This window comes from Schistocerca americana, chromosome X (genome assembly GCF_021461395.2).
Source record: "Schistocerca americana isolate TAMUIC-IGC-003095 chromosome X, iqSchAmer2.1, whole genome shotgun sequence".
NCBI lineage: Eukaryota > Metazoa > Arthropoda > Insecta > Orthoptera > Acrididae > Schistocerca > Schistocerca americana.
In genome coordinates this window covers 657,736,648-657,755,496 of record NC_060130.1, presented here as the reverse complement: position 1 = coordinate 657,755,496, position 18,849 = coordinate 657,736,648, and the positions used below count along the sequence as shown (strand labels likewise).

Sequence of the window (18,849 nt, the reverse complement as noted above, 5' to 3'; positions counted from 1 at the left end):
ACTCTATATTCTTATATATATTAAAAAATTTTGTTTCATATGTGCATTTCTTGTGCACTTGACACATTCCACATCATAACAGCTACCATACCATGTGATTGATCAATGGAACACTCAACCAACCAACCAACCAACCAACCAACCTTACCAATCCAATGGTGGCAACTCAGTTTGCCGAAACCAGTCATTATAATTAGCGATCTTGGTTGTTAAAGTTTTTACCTCTGTTTCATTTGCTTAGTAATTTTTTTTATTTTGTGTTTGATAAAAAGTCATTTCCTGTGGTCAAGATAAGTGGAACACCCTGTATATTGTCTATGTTCATAAGTATCTGCATTGTAGGATTGCTTGAGAAACAATGTTGAGATGAATTTTTTTTTCTACCATTCAGTGTGAAACTTTGTGAAAGCGGTATTCCTTCTTCTTCTTCTTCTTCTTCTGCTTTTACGGCCTCATTGGACCACTTCAGTCAATCATTTCTGGTCCTCTTCTTTGGTATTTTCCCCTTCCGAGTGGCCCAGTATCTCTTCATTCTTTCCGATGCTTTTCGTCGTTCCTCATCTCTAAATACCCTTTTCATTGTATGTCGTTTGTCAATTTTTGGTTTAAATCTTATTTCTGTGTCCCTCAACTTCAAATGTCATGGTTAACTTGGGCTGCTGCCCGCATGTATCAGGACGACTCAGTAGAATAGTACATCATACCATACCATGAATAGTAAAGCACTGTTTCTGTCATTTTATGTTTTTAACTTCTTACATTCATACATACATATTCTTTCTCTGTGGTAACTATTTCCTGTGTGGTTTCACATTCCACAGTGTTGCAGCTGTACTGCAATTATTTTGTTTAATCAAGTTTTCTCACCATTTTCCTATATTTTGCTGCCGAGGCAAAATTTCTGCAGTCTCTGTTAAAATTTCACGTGCAAATTGATGGTTACATATATTTGTTTAGGTAGTTACCACATGGTGTGACAGAGGCTTTGAAAATTATTTCCAAACATTTCTGATCCCCAAATGAGGATTCTGTTTAAAGTTACTTTTCACTAGAGTCAAATGAGTTATCCAACAGTTTAAAATTAAACTTCACTATATTACTCATAAGACTTTTAACATGCATGTGCATTTTTGAAATACATGTGTACTCCTCTAGTCTTGTATGATTTGTTGATGGTGCTTTGGCATGATTATTATGACCATTTATTGCATTATTTCTTGAAAAATATAAATGTTTTTGAAGATAAAGACATTAATGGATAAGTGCATTGTGACAAGGGTGTCAAAAGTTTTTGGCAAGTGATAACCTCTTGTACTTTTATTAATTTATGTATGATGTATGTACACATTACACACAAAAAACTTGCAAGGGATTGGTCTTTTAAATGTAACACAGTGTTTGTAAATTATTATAATGAAAAGATTGTTAAATATTTGGTTGGGGCATAAGTTTGCAGCCTTTTTCCACAAGATCAATAAACACAACAGGTACACATAATAGAGATTTCAGTCATCAATAATATAATCTCCTTCACTGTTAACAACAGTCTGCCAATGCTGGGGAACTTTTTTATTCCACATCTGTAGAAATCGTGTGGTTTTGAGGCAAAGAACGCATTGGAGCATATTTTCATCTGGAAAGGATGTTCCTTAAAGGTTGTTCGATAGAGTGTGGAAAAGATGAAAATATGAGGGTGCAAGATCGGGAATAAGATGGGTGCAGAATGACTGCCCAACTCAGCTTGTGTATAGTGTTTTTGGGGACTAGTGTAGCAGGGGATACAACCCGTCGGCTTTGGACAATGACGTCACAAGTCGCCAAACGAGAAGCGATTCTTCTTAGTGTTGTAGCTCCCTTCAGTAGCTGATAAGTGTTTTTTGGCTTTTTAAAAAAAAAATCTCACGAGATAGAATAAACAGATCCACTTTATTAAGCAATCAGTAAAAAAATTAAACTGAAACATAACAGCAAAAGCGAAAATGGTAAACTGCTCTCTGGCGACTTGTGACGTCATTGTCCAAAGCCGACGGGTTGTATCCCCTGCTACACTAGACCCGTGTTTTTGTATGCCTAGCAGAACACGGGCGTGCATTATTGTTGAGTGGCCTCACTTCATGCAGTCTTCGTGGTCATTGTTCTTGGATTGTTTCTGCAAGATGTCTCAGTTGTTGATAATAAATGTCATTAGTGATGGGAACAACTCTGGGAAGCAATTCGTAGTACACCACACTGTAGCTGTTCTACCACATGCATAATGTTATCTTTTGTGAGTGCATGCAGATCTTTGTGAAGGGAATTTTTGTGTTGTTTGGACTAAACCATTCCTTTCTTTTCCTGATTCTAGCATAAAGACACCATTTCTTGTCACCAATAATGATACAGGATAGAAATGGTTGGTGTTGTCCTGAGCTCATTGATGACGAGCAAGCAGATGTGCACATATGGCCACCCACTGATCTTTGTGATTTTGGTTTAGAGCATGCAGTATCAATACACTTGATTTTTGAACATTCCTCATTGGGGCAAATGTCAAAAAATTGTGAAATGATCACAGTTCATCAAATTTGCGAGTTCTTGAGTACACTGCCATGGATAATTGTGGATTAATGCGCATAAATGATCTTCAAACCTCAAAGGTCTTCCTGAATGTGTAAAGTCATTAATGTCAAAATGATTCTCCTCAAAACCATTTTCATGTCATCATATATCCAATGGCATTAGCCCCACACATGGCGCAAATGTTTCTGGCTGCCTCTGCTGCTGTCACCCCCCCCCCCCCCCCCCCCCAACTCAAACAGAAGAATATGTCAGAAATGTTCAGATTTATCTGCTTGGCACTCCATATTCTAGCATCTATAGCTCCATACATTATCCTCAGATGATAAAATTGACAATATGTAAACTCAAATAGCTACCATGAACTACAAATAAAAACTGACAATTGATATATAAACCCATAGAAATGGAAAGACCAACATGCAAAACAAAAATGCTACAAACTTCTGGATCAAACTAATATAAAAGTAGCATAGACCTTGAGTTATGTTGCAGATCAACTTGTTACAACTAAACTCTTTATTTTGTACTTGCAACCAGTCAGTCACCACAACAAAAAGTTCAAGGGGTTAGGAGGGGTGGCACCTTCAGACTTTGACAAAATAATTTCGCAGAGGTGTCTGTAGATTGTTCTAAAACTAACACCAGATAAAATTCTAATAACACAGTTACTTTTAAAAATGTTGTCACAGTAAATTTTCCACAAAAATTATTGTGTGTTTTATTAATAGATACTGTCAGTGGCACACAAATCGTGGGCTGTCTTCTGGCCTGGCAGGAAGTACAGTGCACGCTTTTGTTCGCCACAGCACGAGGAGGGAGAATGTGACAAGCCCATTACCCCGAACACTTTTATCCTCAGGACTAGTCCCAGCTCGAGTACTCAGTTTGATTGTAGGCTGAAGTAGACCTGGGACAATCCTGGAGGGACTAGAATGAGGAAAATTTCTGACTCATACGGGGATTGAATGTGGTATCTTCCAGAGTCAAAGTCTGGCATTTTGCTACTTGACCACCACTCTCACACCTGTGTGTTATTAGTGAATGTAAATATGAAGAATAAAGTAATTTCCTTTTTATTTTTGACATGAAAGCACTAGATAGGTAAGATATGAGTTTATATTTTGTGGAAAGCTTGGAAGCAATTTTTATTTATTTATTTAAAGGTGCCGTAGAATCTAGTCACTTCGTGAACACATTGATTAACACGGTATCATATTATAATGTGGCTGTTTTTTACACTGGAATAGCATACGTTGAAATAGTCCCCCAAGCTGTTTTTCTAGTCTTTGCTGATTAGGCCTATTTATTGTAAGTAATTCGTTAAAATAGTACAGTGTTTTACTGTAGATTGTATCTTAGGGTAGTGACTTACATTAATTTTTTATGTTAGGTTTGTAAAATTTTGTATAACTGTTCATTAAGGGTGGTAGTTTTCACCAGGTTTCTGTGAAATCCAGTCATAAAGTATTGAGTCTGTAATTCTGTTTCATACAAGGAAAGTTTTTTTTTTCTGATTCATTATTTACGCAATATGTGTAGTTTTAAATTGTAAGGTGTAAAAATGGAATGTTTTGGTGTAAAGCTAGAAGAGTTTTGAGGCAGACAGGAATACACCAACAAAACTTACTCATTTTATAACTAGCTTCTTGGGCTTTGAGGTCTTTTGCAGAAAAAATGGCAGAGTGTTCCACTAAAACGGATAGTTAGGTGAAGTACTGTTACCATACACACATTACACTTTCCTTTTCATTTCTTCCCACAAAACTGTAGTTGATGTGATGTACCAGTTATTCCTGTATTTTGTTCTGTATAAATGAAGTCTTAACTAGAGATGAGAGATGGCATAGTTATTCCATTACGTACTGTATGGTTTTTCTAATAATCATATTTTCCCATTACATATTTCAGTATTTATTGTATTGCATTTAGGAGATGTACTTTTGTTGCTATTCATTCTTAATCATTGTTGCATGGATGAGTCGACTCTCTTGCTCATCTTGGTGAATAGCATTTCTTACTGTAATATGCCTTTCAGCAAAAAGTTTTTATTATATATGTCACCCCTAATATTCATACTACCTATTTGCATTCACTTCATGCTCCTTAACTGGAAATCTCCATGTGGTTTGTCTTGCACTTGTTCACTTATCACTTGTTTTGTCATTGTAACATGTTTGTGGTAACTCGCAGGAGATTTTGAAAAAAGTCAAGTTTCTGGGAAATGTGGCTAGATGTAATAAATCAGTAATGTGTTAGATGGACTCATATTTTATGAGGACCATATAATATTGGTGAATGTGTGTGGGTTATGTTATGCTACACGTGGACTCCATCAGACTGTAATGTGTTATCCAAGAATGGTTTCTCTTGTGTATTTATTTGATGGAGACATCCCACATTTAAGGGAAAAATGAGCAGTCAATAAGCACAGGTATCTTTGACTATGAAAACATCATGAAGTATTGTTTTGATAGTATGTGTAAACAAATACCTGTATGTAGAACAACAATGATGAAATGTAGGTAGGAGATAAATTAAGAACAAAATAGTGTGTTGGAATACAACTTACCTATATTTTATGCCACATGTTGTTTTATTTACAAACAATACTAATTTAGGACTAAATGCATTTTTAACCATGAATAGTCTCTTGCAATCCCAATACTGCAGACTCTATATTCCTGTTTACATTGTTATGTACATATGACTGTAGGTTTGGGAGAGGGAGGGGGGGGAGAGTAGAATCTGTCCATTGGAACTAAAAAGTTTATAATAATCTGTAATGTTTTAATTAGGATTCAATTAATGCCAGCATATAAGTAAGTTCTATTTATATTGTATCTATTATGGATGTGCAGTATCTTCATAATTTTTACCACAAAAGAATGAAAATTGTGCCTTCGAAGCCCATCATGAGTATTACTTGCAGAATACAACCCACAAAGGGGGAAAAAAACAAGGTTTGACAAAATTTGAAGGTGCTGAGGAACTTACTGTGATTACACCTTTAAAATTTTGCATCGGCTTTTTAAGAAATCACACTGAAATAATTTCTAGGGAGAGTTAAAAAAATCACTACGTAAGTAGCCAAGGGCATGTGTGTAACAAAAAAAAAGGTCTTTGCTTCAAAGGACGTAAAAAATTGTACTTTTTAAAAAAGAGGCCAGCTTTTAATAACACCAGCAAATGTTAAATGCTTGTACCACAATCTTCAGAAGACTGTAGAAAAAAAAGTAATTTGTTTACAAATCGTAGCCAAAATATTTTGTTTTGAACACTAGCTGAACCCTTATGTCCATGGTCTGCCCATGAATAACTTATAAAAATTAGCGCTACAATAAAAAAAGAAAAAAATTAAAAATGTGTACCTTTCTAACACAGTAAAGTATTTAGTAGGGGAAAAAAAATCGAAGTACAAATCAGCTAAATTCAGAATTCAAACTTTTTACTGTTTGGTCCTGCAACTTAAAAGTAGGAGACACACACAGTGAGATTTTTGGCAAGTGAGAGAGAATTCCTGAATAATTTCATAGCAATAAGACTGGTTTATAATCAAACAGGAGTCAAAAAAGGTGGTTAGATACTTTTTGTAGTTGCTTCTGTCATTGATAAATAAAGTGTTGAATTTTTTCATGTATTGTTCGCAGTAGCCCCATAGTTCAAAGGATCCCTAACTGATTGTAATGACTTTTGTGGATTTAAACAACATAAAATAATTTTTTAATTTAAAAAAATACTCAGATATGTACAATAGAAATCATAAGCTTCAAAATTACTATTTACAGTTAATGAAGGTCTTACAACCACTGCCAATGCTATTTGCATCCAAACTAAAATATATGTTTTAGTGAAAGGTATTGCTGTTTGTAGTTTCAAGCCATCTGACAGTTACAACACCTAATCCCCTAGTCTGTGGCTAAGCCATGCCTCCACAGTATCCTTTCTACTAGGACTGCTGGCCTCACAGGGTATACAGAACTTCTGTGAAGTTTAGAAGGCAGAGGATTAGGTGTTGGCTGAAGTAAAGTTGTGAAGGCAGGTTGTGAGTTGTGCAAGCATAGCTCATTTGACGGAGTACTTGCTTGTGAAAGGAAAAGGTTCCAGGCTTGAGTCTTGGTCTGCCATACAGTTTTAATCTGCGAGAAATCTGCAAAATTAGGTATTGCTGCTTTTTTCCATTGGAAACCATATTCCTGTTCTTCAAGTGATGAAGGGAAAAACTATGAAACAAGAAGTAAGAAGTGTTGAGAAGGCACCAGATAAGTACATTGGGAGTTGAGTAGCTGTAAACAATATGCACAGGAGTGTCTTAGAAAAACTAATTTGTAAAGAAATTATGTAAAACTTGAATGTTGTGACAGAATATGTAGAGAGATCTGTGAAGAGTGAGAGGGAGGAGATGTGGATTAAAAAAAGTATGGTGACAATGCACGGTGAGCACTTCTCATTGCATGCAGTTGGAGAAATTGGGTTGGCTCCCATTTTGAAGTACAATCATCAGGGAATTGATTTCAGCTAATGATTACACTGGTAGATTGAACCAGTTACCACACAAAGTTTTTGTAAGTGACAACTTTAAAAGCAGCACAACTAAAAGTTCAGCGTATTTGACATGAAGAAAGATTTATTGTATTTTATCAATGCTTGTCATTCTTAAACTGATGGTCAGTGCGCATTATGCTCAGTACATAGGGAAATAATTTTGAGAGAAGCTGCGATTTTCTTACATTATTCAACCAATTTTGATGTGCTAGCTTTGTGAAAGAACACAGATCCGTTTACGCTATTGATTGCCACTATTTATTAGGTTGGTGTGTAAGTTGGTGGTGTTTTTGATTTGCATACTGGTATTTCAGTTGCTACGGGGGTTGCTTATCAGTTGCCATTTTTTATCTGTAGTTCACTGTTGCTGTTTGAGTTTACATATTGTCAAATTTATCATTTGGAGGTAATGTGTGGAGCTGTGAACACTAAATAGTGGAGTGCCATGTGGAGAAATTGTAAGCCAAAATCACAAAAATCAGCTGGTGGCCATATGTAGCTCGCTGTCGATTAGCTCATGAACACCACCAACCATTCGTATCCTGTAACATTACTGGTGACGAGAAATGGTGTCTTTGTGCTAACTTAAGGAAAAGAGAGGAATGGTTGAGTCCAAACAAAGCAGCAACTTCCCCTACAAAGACCTGTGTGCATCCACAAAAGATAATATTAAGCATCTGGTGGAACAGCAATGGTGTGTTGTACCACGCATTGCTTCCCTGAGATGTAACCATTACTGCTGACATTTACTGTCAACAACCAAGACATCTTGCAGGCACTGTCCAAGAGCAGCGACCAGGGAGACTGCACAGAGTGATGCTACTCCTTGATAATACTGGCCTGCATTCTGCTAGACTGACAAAAAAAAAAAAAAAAAAAAACTATACAGGAGTTGGGTTGGGAAGTCATTCTGCACCCATCTTATTCACCTGATCTTACACCCTCAGATTTTCAACTTATCCTCTCTCTAACACATTAATTTCAAGGAATTTTTTTTTTGTGGATGAAGATTCGCTCTGAACATGGCTCGATGAGTTCTTTGCCTCAAAACCAGGTGATTTCTACAGTCACTGAATCAAAAAGTTATCCCAGTGTTGCAGGCTGTTGTAAATAGTGAAGGAGAATATATTATTGATGACTGAAGTGTCTGTTACGCTTATCTGTTGTTTTTATGAAGCTTATGGAAAAATGCTATGAGCTTATGCACCAACCTAATGTTATGGTTAAATGGGGAATGATGAGGGAAGGAATTAGCAGTGATTTTGCTGAAGCAGTGTGTCTGGTACTTGTGTGGACTGATTCAAGAAGAGGAAGAAAGATGGGAGGGACAGAACTTAAATCAAAATCTATTGTAGTTATTTGACATTGTCCTCTCTGCACAACCTCACACAGGTGCTCAGAATGAAATGTGTCTGTTTATATGTCTGCATTTGTATGTGAAAGGAAATAAAAACCATTGAAATCAGTAGTCTTGGTTTTCTGATTTGACAAGATACAACTTGCTTTATTTCAATGTGTTGTCACTGCAACAATTATGATTTTGCTTGCAGTTTGGTCAAATGCAATCAAAGCATTATACCTACTTCTGACTTTGCAGTACTCTCAATTTTTGTGTCCTTATATTGCTCAGGAATATGATAAACATCTGGCGTCATGTGCCTGGATGAACCATGGCCAAAACAGATTCAGATTAAAAATAATTGTTCTACTGCATTCTCTGTCATCTGTTTACGTCTTTAACACCTCATCCTTTAATTTGACTGTAGTTACTTTTTATCATTCCAGGTTCTTGCTGATTTCTTCTTCTTTGCTCTAAATCAGACTTTTTGTGTTCAATTTTTCAGAAAGCAGAACCAAAGCATTCAAAGAAAGATATGGCACCTGAAAATCTTTATTGAAAGTTACCTTTCAGTAATTTTACGTATGTGGAGAATATTTGTGGAGTAGCACCAGTTACTGGTAAGTATGTTCAGAGGACAACCATAAATACGTGAATGAAAATTAAATTTGATAACTTATGACCTGTCATCATTCTGCATTAATTTGTAAGTCATATACCCATCACAAGTTCTTACAGTTTCATTGCCTCATGTATATGATTTTTTCAAATACTTGCAATATTGTGTGGTATTTCAAGTGGAGCCCACCTTTCCTAAATTTATAAATGGACAGGCTCATTTAACATTTGAATGTAGGTATTGCAGTTCTCAAGTGTGAATATATGTCAGTTACTAATGTGTGATAACAAAGTGAGCAACTGCAAAAAGAAAAACAAGTCATCATAGGAGCACTAGAAAAGCGTGGACCACAGGCAACTGAATATTGTTATATACATTGCCACAAACAAGGCGTATTGGATGGGAAATAATTGTTGTTGAGGGTTTCAGCATAGCTGTTTATTTGCAGCACGGTAGTAGTCTTCTGATGTGTAACAGAATGTATGGTCTAAACCAGAGACTGTCTTGGGTATGTGGCAAGTTTGGTTGTTGAGTTATTAACCTGAACCAAAAGGTTTGGCCTAGTAGCCTGGTTAAGCTCAGGCTTACACTATAAACAAGAAATGACTATTTGGGTGGCAGGTTAGACGAAACCTGGAAATCTGTATATGAGAAACCAACATTATCTCTCAATGCATGGGCGGGGAAGTCTCAGAAGTTGCCCCTCTCTGTGAAAGCAGTCATCCTCTCATAACACTAAGTAATGCAGTCCATCAACAAAGGAGGTGGCTTACAAAACGCTCGTTCGACCTATACTTGAGTATTGCTCATCAGTGTGGGATCCGTACCAGGTCGGGTTGACAGAGGAGATAGAGAAGATCCAAAGAAGAGCGGCGCGTTTTGTCACAGGGTTATTTGGTAAGCATGATAGCGTTATGGAGATGTTTAGCAAACTCAGGTGGCAGTCTCTGCAAGAGAGGCGCTCTGCATCGCGGTGTAGCTTGCTGTCCAGGTTTTGAGAGGGTGTGTTTCTGGATGAGGTATCGAATATATTGCTTCTCCCTACTTATACCTCCCGAGGAGATTACGAATATAAAATTAGAGAGATTCGAGCATGAACGGAAGCTTTCCGGCAGTCGTTCTTCCCGCAAACGATACGCGACGAACAGGAAAGGGAGGTAATGACAGTGGCACGTAAAGTGCCCTCCGCCACACACCGTTGGGTGGCTTGCGGAGTATAAATGTAGATGTAGATGAATTGAGAACTGGTTTAAACACAAAATAGAAAGTAGTCAAAATTTAAAGATGATGTGACATTTGTCTCTAAGATACATTAGACTTGCCAGGAAGTGGAACTTCTATAATAATAACTGAGTGATGTCCCAAGTGAGTAAGATTGTGAACTAATATGGCCAAGAGGAATCGGAGACAAGTATATCGTCAGGAGTGACACAGGAAAGTTAGAGGGGAGTCTGTTGTTCTCTATATACGTACAGGATGAGCAGCAATCTGTGGTTGTTTGCTGATACTGTGTTGTACAGTAAGGTGTTGAATATGAAGAGACCGTAGGCGGATACGAGATGACTTAGACAAAATTTCTAATTGGTGTGATGAATGGCAGCTAGCTCTAAATGTAGAAACCATAAGTTAATGCTGATGAGTAGGAAGAACAAACCTGTGCTGTTCGGACACAGTATTACTATTGTCCTGCTTGACACAGTCATGTCATTTAAATATCTGGGCATAACATTGCAAAGTGATATGAGGTGGAACAAGCATGTGAGAACTGTGGTAGGGAAGGCGAATGGTCGACTTTGGTTTATTGGAAGAATTTTAGGAGAGAGTGATTCACCAGTAAAGGAGACCGCATATGGAACACTGGTGCAACCTATTCTTAAGTACTGCTTCAGTGTTTGTACCAAGTCGGATCGAAGGAAGGCATCGAAGCAGTTCAGAGACAGGCTGCTAGATTTGTTATTGGTAGGTTCAAACAACACATAAGCGTTACGGAGATGCTTTGGGAACTCAAATGGGAATCTCTGTTGGGAAGGTGATGTTCGTTTTGTGAAATTCTATTGAGAAAATTGTAAGAACCAGCATTTGAAGCTGACTGCTATACGAGTCTAATGCCGCCAACATACATTGCGCGTAAGGACTATGATGATAAAGTATGAGAAATTAGGGCTCATACAGAGGCATATAGACAGTCGTTTTTCCCTTGCTCTATTTGCAAGTGAAACAGAAAAGGAAATGACTAGGAATGGTATAGGGTACCCTGCACCAGCCACCATACGGTGACTTGCATCATATCTATGGAGATGGGCTCTAGTTAATTATCAAATGTTTCTACAAGACAAATGATTCACATGCAGTAGTGATAGTTATCCAAAGTTTGCCTAAGCTCAATAGCACAGAAATACCTTGATCACGTGGTCATTTTAGAGGATGACTTTAATTTGCCCAACATTGATTAGGAATATTACTCATAAGTTTGTGACAGTATGGACAAGTTTCCTTGTGAAGTGTTGCTGAACACTTTATCAGATAGCTACCTCCAGTAACTTTTCCAATGGTGTACAGGTAAGAGAAATGTTTTAGACCTTCTGGCTACATACGGACTTGATTTTCAGTGGTTATCAAAGTGGCAAGGATTAGTTATCATGGTGCTGTAATAGCATCAGAGGCCACATAGGCAATAACTCTCCAGGAAACAAGGATTTTGTGTGGTGCAGATGATAAAATGTCAATAATATTCCACTTATAAGAACAATTTAGAGCAGGCATAGGCAATCTTTAGTGACCCGTGGGCCTGATTCATATACTTTCATAAGCTCATGGTGCGCTCTGTCAGGCGGTGTTCAGTTTATGTTCAACCCCATCTTCAGATGTTTACATTTACTTACACATCATAAACATAATTTGTTTAAACTCTTGAACAGGGCTGTAAACAGCAATGTAAAGTGGTACTCTTAGAAAGGATAAAAGAATCAACCAACCAGTTGCGTAACACAGGTTTAGTAGAGCCGTTGATATAAGTATAAAATTATTTTCTTTAGAATGTATAATTTCTAGGTGTTCGAATCTCCTTCTGATGAAGATAATTTTATAATTATCAAAACCTAGGTCTAGAGTTCTAATAAACCTGTGTTATGCAATTGCTTAGCTGATTCTTTCATTCTTTCCAAGATCATTTCTTTACTTACGACATTTTATGAGTACAATAGCTGTCTTAAAAACTTTAGTCACAAAATTCTGCAGTGCCATTAGTAAATATATAATGTTCACAAAGTGTAAATAAATGTAAACATCTGAAGGTGAGATGCCAAGCATCTTGGAATGTCATCATGGAAAAATAAACACCTGTAAAAGCACCTGGTTACAGCTAATTCATTATAAATTACCTTCAGTTTCAACAGTTTCTAATATGTCTGCAACTGACAAGAATTATGTTTTAATGTTAAATCAAGAAAAAATAGAAAAACAAAATACAGCAATGAGGTAGATAGTTCCAGTCAACATGCAATGACGAGTAACTTCATGATTTTTGGCTACAGTTAGCTCATTTGAGTGTTTGAAATTTAAAATTTACTGTGTTAATATCCACAAACACTATTAGCAAGCATTTTTTAAATATTTGTCCCAAACTATTTGTGATGACTGACTGCATGGGCATTTATTGTTTCTGTAGCACTAAATAAATACAATGTGAGCATCTTACCCTCTCCCCCAGGAATTTATTTTGTGGACCAGACCAAAACTAATTGCAGGACAGATCCGGCCCATTGGCTGCTGGTTGCTCACCTGCGATTTAGACAATTTAGTTCAAGTCTAACAAACAATAACAGTTGTGATTAAAGCTGAGAAATATGATAAACTGTACTGTAGATAAATATACCAGCAAAATAAGAAGAAGGCAAAACTTCACCTTTGTTTATTGTGAAAACATTGTTGTACTCTTGCAGAAACAAAGGTTGTACAGAAACTTACAGTGCAAACGTATGCATCCATAAGGAGGACTGTCAAAATTTCTGCCATAAAATCCCTTATAAAACTCAGAAAACCCTAGGATGATCTGGCCATATGTAAAGTCTGTTAAAAAAACCAAACCTTCCATCCAGTCTCTTGTGAATTAATCTGATGTTGACACTAAAAGTAACCAGCAGAAAGGCAAACATTGAACTTTTAATTTAAGCATGAGAAGTCTATTACTGTATTGCTGTTTTACATGTGCACATACTCCCAGACAAATGCTGTTGCAGTTACCACTCCCAAGACTGGAGGACAAAAATGGAATTACTCAAACAAAAATAACTATTAGTCCGTGACAGTATTAATATTTGTTTGAGTAAGCTATGGATTTAGCCTCTTTCTTTGCTCATTTTTTTGATGATCTTATGCAAAGTGAGTAATCGTCTTTGAGTAGGAAAGATTGCAGATGCACTTCTGTTTACAAAAACAGTGAAGAATCTGATACACAGAATAATATCCCTAAGATACATGTATTCCAACTTTATAGAATTTTATGGAATGTGAGGTACATTGAGGAAAAGAAGCTTCTTTTGAACAATCATTATAAATCCAGGTAAAACCAGTTATATAAAACAAAGCTCACTTCTTCATAAACAGTATCTTGTAAACAAAATACCAGGTATATTCCGTCATATATTTTCCAAGGAATTTGTTGCTAAGCAACAAATTGTTTCACAAAAGATTGGTTTGAAAAATTTTTGGCAATTAAAACCCAATATCTTAAATTGGATGAAAAATGTTCAGTAGATAGGATCAGCATTGTTATCAAATTGTTTGCTGATAGGGCTATTGCTTGCAGGAACTTAACCGTAGTTGGTAACATCCGTTTCATAGACGGATACAAAATTTCTCAACTATTTTTTGGCACACGTGTATTGTTAATTTGATCTGATGTTTCGCTTGTGCTTCGGTCGTGAGTTGAACTTATTATTGCGCTTACATCATTGATTCATTTCCACAATGGTATTGTTTTACTTGTGCACATATGTCAGCCACGTCATCTGACTGGCAGATATTACTGTAAAGCTAAGAATTATCTTCCATCTGATGGACGGATTTTACTTTAAAAGAGTCCTTCTTTTGTGTTACACTCGTTACTTTCCAAATATATCTCTATTTCTGGATGGCTACTAGTGGGGGGGGGGGGGGGATGATATGTCTAATGTGTCACAAAGAAGCAAAAAAAAAAAAAGGTGCAGATGGCTTTAGAGCAGTTTGAGGAGAGCGATGGTGATTATCATTCAGATGATTCTTATGTCCCTGAAGAAGATCACCTATCAGATTCAGACCTCAACAGTGATTCTGAGATATATGTCAGTGACGTTCTCAACTCATCTGAGAATAAACTCTTTTCAGAATTGGGTGAAATAACACCACCAAAACTGACATAGCTTACCATGGCAAGACCAACTGTTTCACTTGGAGTTCCAGAACACCCGTTTGTGGCACTAAGACACCACACAGAAATATAATACAAATTAGATTGTCATCATGGTTAGGCCCCCCAATCAGTTAGGTAACAATCCAGACCCAGAAGAAACATGGTATTCATTTTTAAACACTGAGATTTTGGATGAGATTGTGCCATATACCAACTCAAAACTGCAAATCATAAGGAATAAATTATAAAGAATCCTTCCTCCCCCAGTTATAGACAAAACTGAAATTGAGGTGTTGATTGGTTTGATGGTTCTAAGTTCCATTTTCAAGTCTGGGCGTGAAAAATTAGCACCACCTTTTGCAAATGACTGTACCGAAATCTCATTTGTTGTGCAACCATCTCTAAAACGGTGTGAAGTTTTGCTGGTGTCTCTCAGATTTGCTGATTCATGTACTCATGAACAAAGAAAGAGACAACCCTGCAGCAGCTGTGTTGAACACATTCAACATCTTTATTTCTAAGTGGCAGGAGGTTTACTCCATTGGAGCTCCTGCTTTACACACACACACACACACACACACACACACACACAAGAAACATGGCATAAAGGTAATGTCTTACAGATGCACATTCATCATATTTTAGATCTTACAATATCGTCTTTTGTTCCAAAAAAATCGAAGGCAGTTATAATGCTTTCTTCTATGCACCACTTTTTTTTTACTGATGGAAATAGCAACAAACCAGTAATTATTAATTTCTATAATGTCATGAAATCTGTTGTAGACACTTTAGACTTGAAGTTCAGTAACTACTCAGCTAACCGGTGAACGAGGGAGTGGCTGCTGGCAATATTTTACTAATATCAGTGAGCTGTGGAAGTGCCAATGTAGTTACGTAAAGGTACATGTCAAGATTTGAGTTCACGAAGAGAATAGGAATGAGCTTAATCAGAAGACGTATACAGAGAAGCCTGCAGATTCCAAACTTACTGGATGAACCTGAGAAAACTATGTCAAATATTTTGGGTGAAGAACAGCAAGGTGGCAATCCAACAAAAAGACAAAGAAATGACTAGTTATGAAAGTGAAAAAAAACTGTCATCACCATCCCTATATACTGAACAGAATGGCGGCATACAAGTGCGTGAAATGTGATAAACCCAGTTTCTTACAGTGCTCCGTGAAAACATGTGCAGAAAATTTGTAATTTTTTATGTACTTCCATATATAGTATAGCTGAAAAAATGTCACCTTTACAAACTGTTTCATTGGAAACACTAATATTTAATTTTTTGAATTTTGCAAAAGATTAATGAAGTTTATAAACTATTTCATGAAGAAAGGGTATATAATTTTTGCGTATTGTAACACCAATTATGATTTAAATACAAAAAATATTGGTATTAATATTTCGTAATGCATTTAAAATGTTATTTATTTCTGATTTTTCTCTAAGATGGGTATAAAATGCAAAATTTGATAATCTTAGTCTCCCAGGTGGATGTTACCATTAGCAAACTTTTTTACATGTCACCAACTGAGGGTTAATGTCACTGGATGACAGTCTAGTACTGCAGAGACCGACCGAGGTGGTGCAGTTGTTATCACACTGGACTCGCATTCGGAAGAACGACTGTTCAAGCCCCCATCTGACCATCCTGTTTTAGGTTTTCCATGATTTCCCTAAATCACTTCAGGCAAATGCTGGAATGGTTCCTTTGAAAGGGCATGGGCAATGTTGTTCCCCATCTTTCCCTAATCTAAGGGGACTGATGACCTCACTGTTTGGTCCCCTCCTCAAATCAACCAGCCAACCATAACTGCATAACAAGTTGGACAATACTTTCAACAGATACCAAATGACAGCTCTCTTTGAATGTGGTCAAAACCAACATAATGCACATACCAAAGAGAAGTAATCTGTTAGTCTTCAGTTACATTACTGATAAACATTTGGAGCCTGTCATATAATTTAAATTTTATGTGCGAGATAGAACAAATATGTGAATCGGTACTAAGGAAAGTGAAGTGAAGACTTTCATTTGTTGAAATGGTTGTGGGGAGACTGCAGTGTATCTGTAAAGGAAGTCATGAGAAGACATTAGTGCAACTGATTCTAGAGCACTGTTCTAGTGTTTGGAGTCCATAACAAGTAGGCATGGCAGTAGATAAAGAACAGATTCAGAGGCACACCACTAGTATAGTAATCTACATCAGCATCCATATTCTGCAAGCCACCTTAAGGTGTTTGGTAGAGTGTAATTTGTATATCACTGTTTCTCCCCCTCCCCCCCTCCCCTCCCCCTCTCCCTTTCCTGTTCCAGTTCCAAATGATTCACAGAATGAAAGATTGTTGGTAAGCATCCATGTGAACTTGAATCTTTCTGATTTTATCTTCATGTCTTTCGCTAGACGTGTGGGAGTAAGTATTATATTGGTTTACTATTCAAGGAATGTCGGCTCAGTAACTTAAACTGTAAACCACGCTGTGATGCAAAATGGCTCTTTTGCAGAATCTGCCATTGGAGTTTACTGATCACCTCCATGATCCTTTCTTGCTTACTGAATGAACCTGGCAATAGGTCAAAACCTATATGAAAGTTTAATGAAGCTGCTCAGAAATCTTGAATGGGGATCTGAAAGAAGAGTGTAAATTTTTTTTCTTTTTCCCCAGATCAAATTTGTGACTTTCGTTTTGTGTTAAAAACTTGCTGTTTGGGCGTATGTTTGGTAGTGTAGTGTATATTGCAAGCATATTGTGAGGCAATGAAAATTGAAGTTGTTGGTTAGCTGTATTGTTATTGCTTGTGAAACATTTAACGCGATGGTCACAAACATATGGAGAATAAGTAGAAGATCAAAAGTGACATTGTGTATTCAAAGATGGATCTCTCTGAAATTTTGATCTTGTGTAATAGCTGCTTAACACTCAAAACACTTGCCATCAACTTCAACAGTAATCAGACAGACTCATAAACATTGCACCTTCTGCTGAGTGCCACTGTGCCTGTTTAAGCCAGGTGCTCACACAGGTTCATGTTCAGTGTATTTCTTGCTAAGCCACACCAGGCTATCAGTATCTATGGCGCAACAGAGTCAACTATGTCATCTGACACAAGTAGAATTTGACATTGTGTCCTCTTTGAATTGCGCCTCTACTTGTGAATAGAAATCCATGACTTTTTATTTCTGTATCAGCTTGAAAGTGGTTGGAAGGTTTCCAGTTTACATAACAGAAGAATTAATGATATTTGGCTACATGGTATAAACCTGACAGAACAGTATATCTTTGTTGGTTGACGAAGTCTCAATAAGTGAGGAAGCTGTGACAGTAATTGAGCTTCTGGACGCACATGCATTAGAGGAGGATCCAAGTCCCTGTATGGCCATCCTGTTTTATGTATGGCCATCCTGTTTTATGTTTCCTGTAGTTTTCCTAAATCACTGCTGTCAAACTCTGCAGTGGTTCCTTTGGCTGGCTAATGCCAAATTTTTTTCCTCCGCCATTATCCAGTGGACACACTGCTGCACTAATTACCTCGGTGGGAGTGAAAAATTAAACTCTAGTATTCTTAAATTTATTCAATCTCAAAATTCATAATAAATAAAAAAAGTGACAAAAACTTGTAAACTTTTTTTTGGGCTTTGTTACTTAAGTTTTGATTTTAAAATGTAATGGGTGACATAGTAATAAACACCCTTTCTTCGGAGTTTCTAAAGCTATTCTTGCTCTATGGTGACAATAGTTAGTGCCATCCTGTGGAGATAATTAAGCCCTGGCTGGACATCAGTTCAGAGATACACTGGTTAGACAAAACATTATGACCACTGTCCATCATGACATTGTATGCCGCACAGTGGCATTACGGGCATGTGATACAGTAAAAGTGTGTAAGCAGAGCAGATGTGGGTGGGAGATCACCCTAACAAAGGTGTGGGCTGCAAATGGGGAAATCCATTGAATTAAGCAACTTTGACAACCGGCAGATTATTATTATGCAGGGCCTGTGAACGAGTATCTCGAAAATGGTGAAGCCAGTCAACTTATTATGTGCAACTGTCGTGAGCATGTACAGAAAGAGGTAGAAGGACAGTGGAACTATCACGAGATGCTAAGTGATTGGCCATCCCTGACTCTTCACAGAATATGGGGTTTGCTGGCAAAAAAGGTAGATTCTATTTTTGTGTTAACAGATTGTGTTTTGTTTACTGTCAACCTAACCTCACTTTCCTGTGTCCTGTACGTGTGGTCAGTACAATGTCTAATCGTGGTTGTAAAAGCTCTGCTGACAGTTTTTGTTATATTGGTGGTGAATTTGTGATTAAAAAATACCAAAGAAACATTACAAACTTTGTGAAAAAGGTTTATCTATCATACTTTGGATCCAAACTTGGTGAT

The 18,849-nt window shown here is 37.0% G+C and overlaps 1 protein-coding gene across 8 annotated transcripts in view; it reads left to right on the top strand.

The window, feature by feature from the left end:
• LOC124556703 (catenin delta-2) overlaps nt 1–18,849 on the top strand; it is a 506,669-nt gene that overhangs the window by 319,737 nt on the left and 168,083 nt on the right. For all 8 annotated transcript variants that reach the window (XM_047130679.1, XM_047130681.1, XM_047130680.1 and 5 more), the window contains one exon: nt 8,946–9,060. The gene's annotated coding sequence lies outside the window, so the exon portion shown is untranslated. The remainder of the gene's footprint in view (nt 1–8,945; nt 9,061–18,849) is intronic.